This window comes from Leopardus geoffroyi, chromosome C3 (assembly GCF_018350155.1).
Source record: "Leopardus geoffroyi isolate Oge1 chromosome C3, O.geoffroyi_Oge1_pat1.0, whole genome shotgun sequence".
NCBI classification, from domain to species: domain Eukaryota; kingdom Metazoa; phylum Chordata; class Mammalia; order Carnivora; family Felidae; genus Leopardus; species Leopardus geoffroyi.
The window spans coordinates 13,146,367-13,159,697 of record NC_059338.1 but is presented as its reverse complement, the minus strand read 5'-3'; the positions used below and the strand labels follow the sequence as shown (position 1 = coordinate 13,159,697).

The 13,331-nt window shown below is 35.3% G+C and overlaps 1 long non-coding RNA gene across 1 annotated transcript in view; it reads right to left on the bottom strand.

The window, feature by feature from the left end:
• Window positions 1-13,331, bottom strand: part of LOC123586507 — a 184,463-nt gene that overhangs the window by 95,450 nt on the left and 75,682 nt on the right. The window lies entirely within an intron of this gene.

Genomic DNA, 13,331 nt, shown 5'->3' with positions numbered 1-13,331 from the left:
GCTCCAAAGAGCACATGGAACAACAAACAAGAAAATACAACTCAGCTGCTTTACTCACAGGGGGAAAAAGGGAAGAGTGGAGGGTTTGTCCAATATTCTGGATTTTAGGGTTGCTGCCTCAGGGACTGGTTTCTAATTTCTCCAACTCAGACTGTTGACAGGACCCAATGTACTCCAGATAACTGAGGACTTCTGAGAGCAAAAAACAGCTGGGCAACTTACAGCAACTCCAGAGAATCTACAGCACTACAAACAGATAACAGAGGGTGTAAGGATTTCTAAGCTTCAAGACAAATAAGTTTGTAAAACCTGTTTAATTGGGAATTTACACACAAAAGGCTGGAGAGAACATATCCACAGAAAGCTTGGAGAAGTCCCCAGAATCCCTTGTGGGGCTGATTGGTAAAGATCTTTCCCTGTACTAAGACAGTCTATACAGACTGGAAGAGGTGTTTGATCCTAATACAAAGTATAAGGCATAGAAAGGAACGGTAAAACATGACCCAAACAAAGGAATTAATATATCTCCAGAAACTCACCCTAAAGAAACAGAGATATAGGAATTACATGACAAAGAATTAAAAGTAACTGTCATAAAGATGCTCAATGAGCTCAGCGAAACAAGGCATGAATAAAACTGGAATGTTAACAAAGAGAAAATATTTTTAAAAACCAAGGAAATTTTAGAAGTGACCATACAATAATTGAATTGAAAAATTCGGTAGAGGGGTTCAGTAACAGACTTGATCAAACAGAAGAAAGAATCAGTGAACTCAAAAACAGATCATTTTAAATTATCCAGTCAGAGGGGCAAAAAGATAAAAGAATGAATAAAAGTTAAGACAGTCTAAGGGAATTATGGGACACCATCAGCCAGAACAATATACTAATTATGGGAGTCCTAAAAGGAGAAGAGAGAGAAAGAAAGGGGAAGAAATCTTATTTGCAGAAATAATGGCCCAAAAAACTTTCTATATCTTGGTAAGGAAAGGAGCATCTAGATCCAAGAAGGCCAACGGATTCCAAAGAGGATGAATTCAAAGAAGGATACAATGAAACACATTATAATCAAATTGCTAATAGTCAAAAACATAGAGAGAATTTTGAAAGGAGCAAGAAAAAAGCAGCTTTGTCATGTATAAGGGACCCTCCATAACACTATAAGCAGACTTTTCGGTAGAAACCATGCAGGACAGAAAGGAGCAGGATGATGTATTCAAAGTACTAGAACAAAAACTAGCCACAAAGAACACTATCTATCTATCTATCTATAGCAAAACTGCCCTTGAAAATTGAAGGAGAAATAATAAAGACTGTCTCAGAAAAACAGAAGCTTAGGGAGTCCTCACCACTAGAACTGCCTTTCAAGAAATGCTAAAAGGAGTCCTTTGAGGTGAAATGAAAGGAAAATAGATAGCACCATGAAAATATATGAAAGGATGAAGCTTGCTGGTAAAGGCAAATAAAGAAACAAATATAGAATACTGTAATACTATAATGGTGGTGAATCAATCACTTTTTTTTATTAAAAATTTTCTAATGTTTATTTTTTTTTTTGAGAGAGAGACAGAGTGTGAGTGGGGAGGGGCAGAGAGAGAGGAAGACACAGAATCCGAAGCAGGCTCTATGCTCTGAGCTGTCAGCAAAGAGCCTGACACGGGACTTAAACCCATGAACTGTGAGATCATGACCTGAGCCGAAGTTGGACACTTAACCGACTGAGTCACCCAGGCACCCCTACAAGACTCACTTTAGATTTGAAAACATACATAGGCTGAGGGATGGAATAAGATAGTCCATGCAAATGGTAAACAAAAGAGTTCAGGAATGGCCACACTTATAATAGACAAAATAATCTTTAAACTGAAGGACTTTTACAGGAGACATAGAAGGGCACTATACAGTAATAAAAGGGTCAATTTACTAAAAATATATAACTGTAAACATATAGGAACCCAAATATATGAAGCAAAAATTGACAGAATTGAAGGTAGAAAGAGACAGCAATACAATACCAGTAGATTTCAATACCCTTTCAATAATAGAACAACTAGACTGAAGATAAATAAGGAGGCAGAAGACTGGAATAACACTATAGAAGAAACGGACCCAACAGATACATACAGAGTATTTCACCCATTGGCAACAGAATTCACATTCTTCTCAAGTGTATTCAGAATATTTTCAAAGGTGTGTTAGGGTCACAAAACACGTCAACAAATTTAAGAAGACTGAAATGATACCACATAGATTTTTTTTCTGACCACACAGAATGAAACTAGAATCAAAGCAGAAGGGAAGCTCCAAAATTAACAACTATGTGGAAATGAAATAACGCATCCTGAGCAACCAATGAGTCAAAGAAGACATGAAAAGATAAATTAAAAAAAATTTGAGACAAAAACAAAAGTACAATATGACAAAAGATGGGATTCAGCAGAAGCATTACTAACAAGAAATTTATAGCGGCAAATGTCCACATTTGAAAAAGAAGAAAGATCCCAAGTAAACAACCTAATTTTATATATCAAGGAACTAGAAAAAGAAGAATGAATGGATCCCAATAAAATCAGAAATGAAAGAGGAGACATTACAACTACTGATGCCAAAGGGGGAAAAAAAGGATTATAAGAGACTACTGTGTGCAATTAAATGCCAAAAAATGGATAAATTTCTAGACATATAAAATGTACCAAGACTGAATCATGAAGAAATAGAAAAATCTGAGCAAACATATAACTAATAAGGAGATTGAAACACTAATAAAAATCCTCCCAACAAAGAAAAGCCCAGGATCAAACGGTTTTACTGCAGAATTCTATAAAACATCTATTTAGAATTAACATCAAGCCCTCTCAAACTCTTCCAAAAAATAGGAATGTTTCCAGACTCATTTTGTGAGGCTAGAATTATCCTGATACTAAAGCTAGACGAAGACATTATAAGAAAACTATAGACCAATATCTTTGATGAATACAGATAATACTTAACAAAGTATTAGTGAACTGAATTCAATGACACATTAAAAGGCTCAATAAGCTATGACCAAGTGGGATTTATCCCTGGGATGCCAGGATAAAAATTAATCAATGTGATACACGACATTACATAACAAAAAATAACAATCACATAATCATCTCAATAGATGCAGAGAAAGCATTTTACAAAATTCAATACCCTTTGAGGGGCGCCTGGGTGGCGCAGTCGGTTAAGCGTCCGACTTCAGCCAGGTCACGATCTCGCGGTCCGTGAGTTCGAGCCCCGCGTCAGGCTCTGGGCTGATGGCTCAGAGCCTGGAGCCTGTTTCTGATTCTGTGTCTCCCTCTCTCTCTGCCCCTCCCCCGTTCATGCTCTGTCTCTCTCTGTCCCAAAAATAAATAAACGTTGAAAAAAAAATTTTTTTTTAAAATTCAATACCCTTTAACGATAAAAAAAAAAAAAAGTCAACAAACTAGGAATAGAAGGCAATCATCTCCACACAATAAAGTTCACATATGTAAAGCCCACAGCTAACATCATACTCAATGGTAAAAAGGCAAAGGCTTTCCTCTAAGATCAGTAAAAAGATAAAGGTGCCCATTCGCCTCATCTACTCAACATAATACTGGAAGTCCTATACAGAGAATTTAAGCAAGAAAAAGAAAAGCCACTCAAATAGGAAAGGAATAAGTAAAATTATCTCTCTTCATTGATGATATAATATTTTTTTAATGTTTACTTTTAAGAGAGAGACCTGGGGAGGGGAAGGAAGACAGAGGATCTGAGGCAGGCTCCCTGCTGACATCAGAAACCATGATGTGGGGTTTGAACTCATGAACCCCGAGATCATGACCTGAGCTGAAGTCAAACACTTAACTGACTGAGCCACCCAGGCTCATAATCTTGGAGAACCCTAAAGGTTTCACCAAAAACAACAACAAAAAACCTCCCCCCAAACAAACACAGAAACACCTGTGAGAATAATCAAATTCAGCAATGTTGCAGGATACCATCAACACTCAAAAATCAGTTCCTTTTCTATACACTAACAATGAACAACCCAAAAAGGAAACCAAGAAAATGATACCCATTTACAATAACATCAAAAAGAATAAAATACTGTGAATAAATTTAACCAGAGGTGAATTGTATTTCAGCACACTGAAAACTATAAAATCATTGCTAAAAGAAATTAAAGAAGACACAAGTAAATGAAAAGACATCCTGTATTCATGAATTAAAGGACTTAAAATTATTAAAAAGCCCATACCTACCCAAGTGGATTCAATGCATACTCTGCCAAATGGCAATTTTTTTTCAGAAATAGAAAAACTATCTGAAATCCGAAAGTTGATATGGAAGCACAGTTTTCAGGCCAAACAATCATGAGAAAAAAGGGCAAAACAATCTTGAGAAAGAAAAAAAACTAGAGGCTTCACAGTTTCTGATTTAAAAACATTACAAACCTGCAGTAATCAAAACAATATGGTGCTGACAACAAGACAAACATATAAACCAAAAGAACAGAATAGAGAGCCCAGAAATAAATCCATTCATGGATAGTCAAATAATCTTTAATAAGAATGCGAAGACTACACATGGGGAAAGGACAGTCTCTTCAACAAATTGTATTGGCAGTATTGTATTATATTCATATGCAAAAATGAAATTGAACTTACTTTACATTGTATACAAAAATCAACTAAAAGTGAATTAAAGACTTAAACATGTATCTAAAACTATCAAACTCCTAGAAGAAAAAAATAAAGGGAACTCTCCATAACATTGATCTTACCAATGATTTCTTGGAAATGATGCCAAAAGCACAGGCAATAAAAACATAATAGACAAGTGTGGCTATATCAAACTAAAAATCTTCTGCACATCAAAGGAAATAATCAGTAGAGTGAAAATGCAACATAAAGAAAGGGAGAAAATACTTGCAAACCATATATTTGATAAGAGTCTAATATCCTAAATGCATATGGAACTCCTATAATTCAATAAAAAAATAATCAATTAAATAATGGGCAAAGGACTTGAATAGACATTTCTCTAAAGTAGACATACAGGGGCGCCTGGGTGGCACAGTCGGTTAAGCGTCCGACTTCAGCCAGGTCACGATCTCGCGGTCCATGAGTTCGAGCCCCGCGTCGGGCTCTGGGCTGATGGCTCAGAGCCTGGAGCCTGTTTCCGATTCTGTGTCTCCCTCTCTCTCTGCCCCTCCCCCGTTCATGCTCTGTCTCTCTCTGTCCCAAAAATAAATAAACGTTGAAAAAAAAATAATAAAGTAGACATACAAATGGCTAATTTGTATGAGAAAAGATGCTCAACATCACTAATCATCATGGAAATGCAAATCAAAACTATAATGAGATATCACCCCTCCATTACCTATTAGGATGGTCATTAAAAAAAGAAATAAATAACAGAAAATAAATACAAGTTTTGGTGAGGATGTGGTGAAATTAGAGCCCTTGTATACTATTAGTAGGATTATAAAATGTTGTAGCTGCTATGTAAAACAGTATGGAAGTTCCTCAAAAAAGTAAGAAATAGAACTACCATATGACCCAGCAGTCCCATTTCTGGGATTTATCTAAAAGAACTGAACACAGACTTTGAAGAGATATTTCTGCTCCCTTGTTCCTTGAAGCATTGCTCACAACAGTCAAGATATGGATACCACCTAAGTGTCTGTCAACAGATGAATGAATAAAGAAAATGTTTTAACATGATATATAGGTACAATAGAATGTTACTGAGCCATCAGAAGAAGGAAATCTTGCTGTTTGTGAGAACATGGATGAAACTGGAGGACATTATGCTACGTGAAATAAGCCAGACACAGAAGGACAAATACTGCATGATTTTATTTATTTATTTATTTATTTATTTATTTATTTATTTATGACAGTAAGTGGGCAGGAAAGGGACAGAGGGAGAAAGAGAGAGAAGAATCTTAAGCAGGCTCCACACTCAGCGTGGAGCCCAGTGCAAGGCTCAATCCCACAACCCTGGGATAATGACCTGAGCTGAAATCAAGAGTGGGACACTCAACCAGCTAAGCCACCCAGGTGCCCCTGCACAATTCCATTTATACAAGATGTCTACAGTAGATAAACTCAAGGAATAGAAAGTGGAAAGATGGTTGCCAGGGACTGAATGGGAGTGGGATATGGGGAATTTGGTATACAATGGATATAGAGTTTCAGTCATGCAAGATGAAAAAATTCTAGAGACTGGCTCCACAAAAATGTGCATATAGTTAACAATACTATAATATACACTTAATAATTTAATAAGTTAGATTTCATGTTATATGTTTTTACTACAATAAAAAATATTGCAATCATATAAAGTATGATCTTTGTCCACAACAAAATTAAACTAGAATTCAATAACATGAAGTTATCCTGCAAATCCCATATACATGAAACTAAAACACCATACTTTTTAATACCCTTTTTGTCAAAGAAAAAATTACAAGGGAAATAAGAATATATTTCAAACTGAAAGAAAATAAAAACACAAGGGTATTAGATCCAGTTACAATCAGTAGCTAGAAATCGCAACATACTGAATAGAGAAAATTTAATGCAAAGAATTATTAACTAGTAAGAGATGATTAACTGTAGAATATGAGACTAGCCAATGCAGAAACCATCTCCTATTTGTAAGCTGAGGGAGAATACACAAAGGAAGAGCTTAAAATTGGAAAGAAATCCACCTCCCCTAAAACTAGTATAAGTTTAAGACTTTGTTGGAGAGAATATAAATGCTATAGGAAGCTGCAACCTGCCTGTGGCAAACAAATTTGCAAGAGGTTGAATCCACAGCTCGTCAGTAAGAAGAGCCACTGAGTGTCTAAGAAGCTCAACAGAGCGTGCAGGTAGACTACAGCTATTCTATCAGGATTACCCGCATAAAGACAATAAAAGGAGTTGAATTAGTGTTGGCTGGCTAGAGCTGGCGCTAAGAAAGAGCTTATATGATGGCCAAGAAATTTACTGTAGAGTATTATGGGGCCAGAGTTGATCCACTATCAGCACACCAAGAGAAGTTCACTGTAGCGATGAAGTATTTCATCTTCTTTGCAGAAAGTGTCCCCCATTGTGTGCTGGCAGTATGGAGTTGTTCCACTAGAAACAACCCACATGAATGCTGGAAAATTCACTGATGGTTGGATATTGTCAGGCCTCCCTCATATCATTGGTTGCTATGGGAGAAAAATAAAATCATACCAGAATGAAGACTATTTCTTTTTTGTCTTTTAGTGTTCTACTGGAACCCACTACTGACAAAGCTAACACTGTGCCAACTCATCAAAGGTAAATTTTTACAGGGCTCATCTTCAGTTTCCCAAAAAAGAACAAAGAATGGTGGATACAAAATGAGAAACAATAAATGAATAAACAGCATAATATATCAAAATTTGTGGGCTATAGCAAAAACCAGAATTTAAAAAGGTATTTATAATGAAAAAAGAGCATATATTAGAAAAGAGAGCAAGGTTTCAAATCAGTGATGTAATCTTCCATATTAAAAACAAGAGCAAGTTAGGGCACTTGGGTGGCTCAACACCCAAGCATCTGGCTCTTGACTTCAGTTCAGGTCATGATCTCATGGCTTGTGGGTTCAAGCCCCACATCCAACTCTCTGCTCTCAGTGCAGAACCAGCTCTGGATCCTCTGTCTCTCCCCCACTTGCACTCTCTGTCAAAAATAAATAAACATTTAAAAAAAGAGCAAATTAAACCAAAGTAAGCACAAAAAAGGGCACAAATAAAATAAGCATGGAAATCAGTGAAATAAAAAATAGAGATAAAATGGGAAAATTGATAAAACCAAAAATTATCTCTTTGTAAGTATCAATATAATTAATCAACTAGCCAGACTGAACACAAAAGAATATCAGAAATCAAAGAAGAACACTACTACATATCCTACAGAAATTAAAAAGATAATAAGAAAATATTATAAATACAGTCCTATATCTATAATAAAATATAATTCATAGTTCTAAAAACCTTCCACCAAGAAAACCCTACGACTAAATGATTTCACTGGTAAATTAAAAAAAAAATTTCTTGACACCAAGAATTCTACACTAATGTTCAGAAAATGCTTGAAGAGAAGGGAATATTACCCAACTCATTTATGAGGTAATCAGCAACTTGATATCAAAAAATAACAAATACTTTACAAAAAAGAAAACCAAACCTGAATATCCCCCCTGAACATAGACACAACAATTGTTAATTTAAGAAAAGCAAATTAAGAAGCACACAATAAGGTAACATATCATAATCAACTAGCTTTATCTCGGCTTTATCCCAGGAAAGTAGGCTAGTTTTACATTTGAAACTCAATCCGTGTAACTATCTCATTGTTTATAAGAATTAAAAAAAACAACAACACTATATGATCATATCAATAGATGCAGAGAAAACATTTGACAAATTTCAACACCCATTCATGACAAAAACTCTCAGCAAAATAGAAGTAGAAAAAAATCTCCTCAAGTTAGAAGAGAACATTTAAATAGTTTTTACTATAGCTAATTTAATACTGATGAAAAACTAAAAGCTTTCTCTCAAAGACCAGTACCCATTCATAATAAAAACTCTCAGCAAACTAAAAATTGAAAGAAACTTTGTCATTCTGAAAAGAACTACAAAAATCCTACTGCTGACCTTATACTGAATGGTAAAAGAGTAAAAGACCATAAACAAGGCAAGCATTATGGCTCTCACCCATTCTTTTGAACACTGCACTGATAGCTCTAGCCAGAGCCAAAGGCAAGGAAAAGAAACAAAAGACAAACAAAAGTAAAAACTTCTGTATTAACAGATGCCATAATTGTTTATGCTGAAAATCCTAAATAACCTACCAAAAACTTACTAGAATTAATATGTGAATTAGCAAGATCACAGTATAAGAGCAATAGTGAAAAACTAAACAAAGAAAACATACACACAAAAACACTTCTATCTTAAAAATCAAAATATTTCAAGAACATAAAATATAAATTATGGATTAAATTGATGCAAATACTTGCACCTCCTCTGAAAATTATAAATAAATGCTGAGACAAATTAAAGAAAACTTAATAAATGGAGATATGTGCTATGTTTATTGATTAAAAAAAAAAACATGATATTGCCCCCAGATTGATTCTACCAAAGTGTCTCCTCAAATTGATCAGTAGATTTATTTGTTGAAATTGGCAATCCCAATCCAAATTCTAGTAGGTTTATTCATTGAAATTGGCAATTTAATTCTAAATTTATGCAGAAATTCAAAAGAATCTTGAACAGTTAAAAACAATTTTGATAAAGAATAACAAATTTGGAAGACTTAAGCTATCTGATTTCAAGACTTACTTTACTTGTATAAAAGTAGACATACAGACCCATGGGCCAGAATGGAAAGAAGAGATATAAACACATATATAACCAACTGGTTTACAACAAATATGTCAAGGTAATTCCAAGAGGAAAGGATGGTCTTTTCAACAAATGCTACATAAACAATTGGATATTCATATGCAAAACAAACAAACCAACCTTCCTTATCTCATACAATGTAGAAAAGTTAAATTCTAAATTCACACTACCTGTAAATAACAGAGCTAACTTCTAGAATGAAACAGAAAATCCTTGTGACCTTGAGTTAAAGATTTCTCAGATAGAAATAAAAAGCATAAATGTTAAAAAAAAATGCTAAATTGGACTTCACCAAAAATGTTAAAAATTGCTCTTCAGAGACATCATGTAAAAAATAAAAGGGCAGGTTACATACTGATAGTATTTTCAAAATATGTGTCTGATAAAGGACTTCCATATGGCATATATAAAGAATACTTTCAAATCTACAATTTAAAAAAATAAATTACAGCTGAAAAATGAGGAAAGATTGGACAAATTCATCAAAGGAGATATGCAAATGGAAGATAAGCATACATAAAGACACTGTCAATAATGATTAGGCAAATGGAAATTAAAAACACAATGACATATCACTACACACCCACTAAAAGACTGACAATTTCAAGTGCTGAAGAGGATATAAAGCAACTGAAAATTACATGTATTGCTAGTGGAAATGCAAAATACTCATCCACTTTAGAAAATACTGACAATTTCTCATGGACAAACTCCATGTCTCTACTCATAGGTTTACTTCTATATATATAAATCCTTAAATCCTGATTGGGGTGGTAGTTAACCAACTGAATCTGTCAAAACTTATCAAATCATACTCTTAAAGTTGGTATATTTTTGTATGTATATTACATGTCAATAAAAGCTAATTAAGTTAAAAAATCAGAGCAGCCCAAAGCCTCATCACCTCTTATTTATTTTTATATTCCCAAAAGGAACCAAGTGAGAGGCATCCTTTTGATTCTTTTCCTCTTGAGTAATAAAGTTCTTGGTGTTCTGATGTTGGGTTAAATCTTAAGGTGTCTCTGACGTGTTTCGATTACACATTCTACTTCAAACTCCTGTGGCCTTACAGAAACAAAAGGAGCTGTTAGGGTACAAACAGACACTCAATAGTTAATATGATTATTATTTTTTTAATTTTTGTTTGCGGGCTACAGGCACTGAGTTGTCAGCACAGAGCCTGACGTGGGGCTTGAACTCATGAACTGTGAGAGAAAGTCTGATGCTTGTGACTGAGCCACCCAGGTGCCCCAATAGTTAATGTGATTACTATTGTCCAGGGTAACGTTTCAAAATGAATGTTGCAAAGAAATGCTACAAACTGGTAGACTGAAAATGTATCATCATAAATAGTGTTTTAAAAAGTAATATCAATTGCTTCTTTGTTGGAATACATAATCATCAGTCATTGGTTTCCCTGAAAAAGCATTAACTTTCAAGTTATTTTCACTCTTTTTCACTGGGGATGCTTGAAATTTTATTCTGTTGATTAACTGAGAAATCTAATCTCAATATCTACCAAAGCCTAGAATTGTTCATGCTAGAAAATCCTCCATATTGCAGACATTTTTCCTGCCATGCTTATTAAGCATCATATTTAATTTGTTTTTGTGTTTGTATAAGATTTCAAATCACGTACTGGTATTTGGATTTTCTGTGATTTGAAAATAACCTGTAATTAAATCACTTTCGAGTTTAAATAATAATCAGCAAGACTACATAGGATAAGCTATATAGAATTCAGTCTCTTAAAAATTGTGTTAAAATAAAATCACACAGAATTCATTAAAAAAAACTAGAGTATATTACATCAGAAATTCTATTTCTGTCATTTTTCTAATATAAAAAGGGGAGTAATTCTGAGACTAACTGAAAATGCATACTGAATGAAAACACCTATGAAATTAGGTATTTTCAATTCAGATCTCTATTTGGATAATATGTTTTCCATATTCACACACATTATAATCTTGTAAATATTTTGTGCCCAAGTTTGCCTCTTCATGAAGAAAAATAATGAGTTATGAAGAGAAATAAAACAGATCTTATTACTCCCCGGTTTGGTGTTTCAACCATCAGCTTATCTCTTCCTCTTAAATGTCTGGCTGCATTTTGGTATAGAAAGTTCAGTATCAAGGGAATATATTGGACTAAAGCTGTACACAGATGTTCACATTTTAACTGTAGTTTGGTTCCCATACTAAGGGTCTTGTCCTCACTTTCCTACTTGCACACTAATTTGTTCAAATCCTGCCTTTTGAGCAGTATTGTCTACATTCATCATATTTATAGCCCCCTGACTGAGAAATCCTTTGTCACTGTGCCCAGCCCTATTGCCATACTTGTACCTTGGCCTGACTTGCCATGTGGAACACCAGAGGTTCACTTAGGGAAGGGAGCTCATTGTTTGAATGGACCACATCAGACCCGAGAGAAAGGGATCCCTGTGACCATACAGAATTGGCTCATCAGAGGAAGAGCAGAGATGTGGAGCTGCATGAAAGAGAGAGAGAGAGAGAGAGAGAGAGAGAGAGAGAGAGAGAGAGAGATTGAGAGGAGAGGTGAATTATTTTGTAGTGGAAACAAAGCCAAATGGATTGATAGGGTTCAGGAGTCAGCAGGAAGGTATTGCTGAAGTACAAGCAAGTGATGTCTAAGATTGATGGTGTTGAATTGGGCAAAGCTGCCTGAAACAACAGTGATATTTTCTTTATTTCTCTCGGGGAGGTAACAGGGTCAAGACCTAAACATTGTATATGAACCATTTGGCCATTTTAAACAAATCAACACTCTCAAATCATATCCCGCCCTACCCTAAGGTTCATCTGCCCTGTGTAATCCTTCGGTTACAAAAAAGCACTTCAGAACAAAAACTCAGGCCAGTTGTGAAGACTTCTTTCACCAAGGCCCAGCCTCCAGGCTAAATGGGAGAGTTCTGCCAGCCATCAAACTTAACAGCCTTGAAACATATGCAACATTTCTCTAAGCAAATTGGTTCCTTAATATGGTAAAATGTGCGGCACCCAAGGGGAAATGCTGGTGATCTCATAGCCCAAAACTCATGGAGTCACAGCACTGTATTCCTGAAAAGCACTCATACTTTCCACTTTGATAAAACCAGAAGCAAATACGAGAGTCAGTAGGTTTTGACATCCATTGTTCATTCTCGCTGAACTTTTTCTCTTATATAGCAGAGCACAGTGGTTTAATTCATAGCTTATGAGATTTTAAAAATATAAACCATTCAAATTTTTTCTATATTAATCAGTGGTTTCTAAAGATCCACAGGGATAAATAAACCTTGCAAGCTGGCAGGGTTTTTTTTTTTTTTGTGGCATAACCACTGGTAGTTATAAACAGTAAACAAAACATAGTAACCATTTTAAGCACAAGAGATTGCTGTATCACAGGGGGCATAAATCATTAGCTTAATAATTTCAGCAGCAGTGTCTCCAAAGCAAAATTAAGCCAACAGTTCCCCCTGTGGCAATAATGAAGTACTGTAATGTTAAAAGGGGGGGGGGGGGGGAAGCAACCAAGAGAAGGCATTATTGTGCCTTGGAAATGATTGAAAATCCAAGTTCGATAAATAACTGTAGAATTCTTGTCTCTGTCCTGATCTTTTGAGAGATGGGAGAGGGGTTGCCTCCAAACCCCACATCTACTCTTGTAGACAGTTTGACAAGCACAAATGCACTTTCATTAAAGCCCCCAATGGCTAGGATGTGCTGTAGGTAGGGCATGAATGTGATGACATATTACCATTGAGAAGATGACAAATTTCTCTCAGTTGCATAGGCAGACATTATTCACAGACTTAGAGCCAAAAGAATGTGAGGCCCAGGATAGGACAGAGACATGACCAAGCTCCTCTCTCAGGGGCTCTCAAGCTACATACAAATAA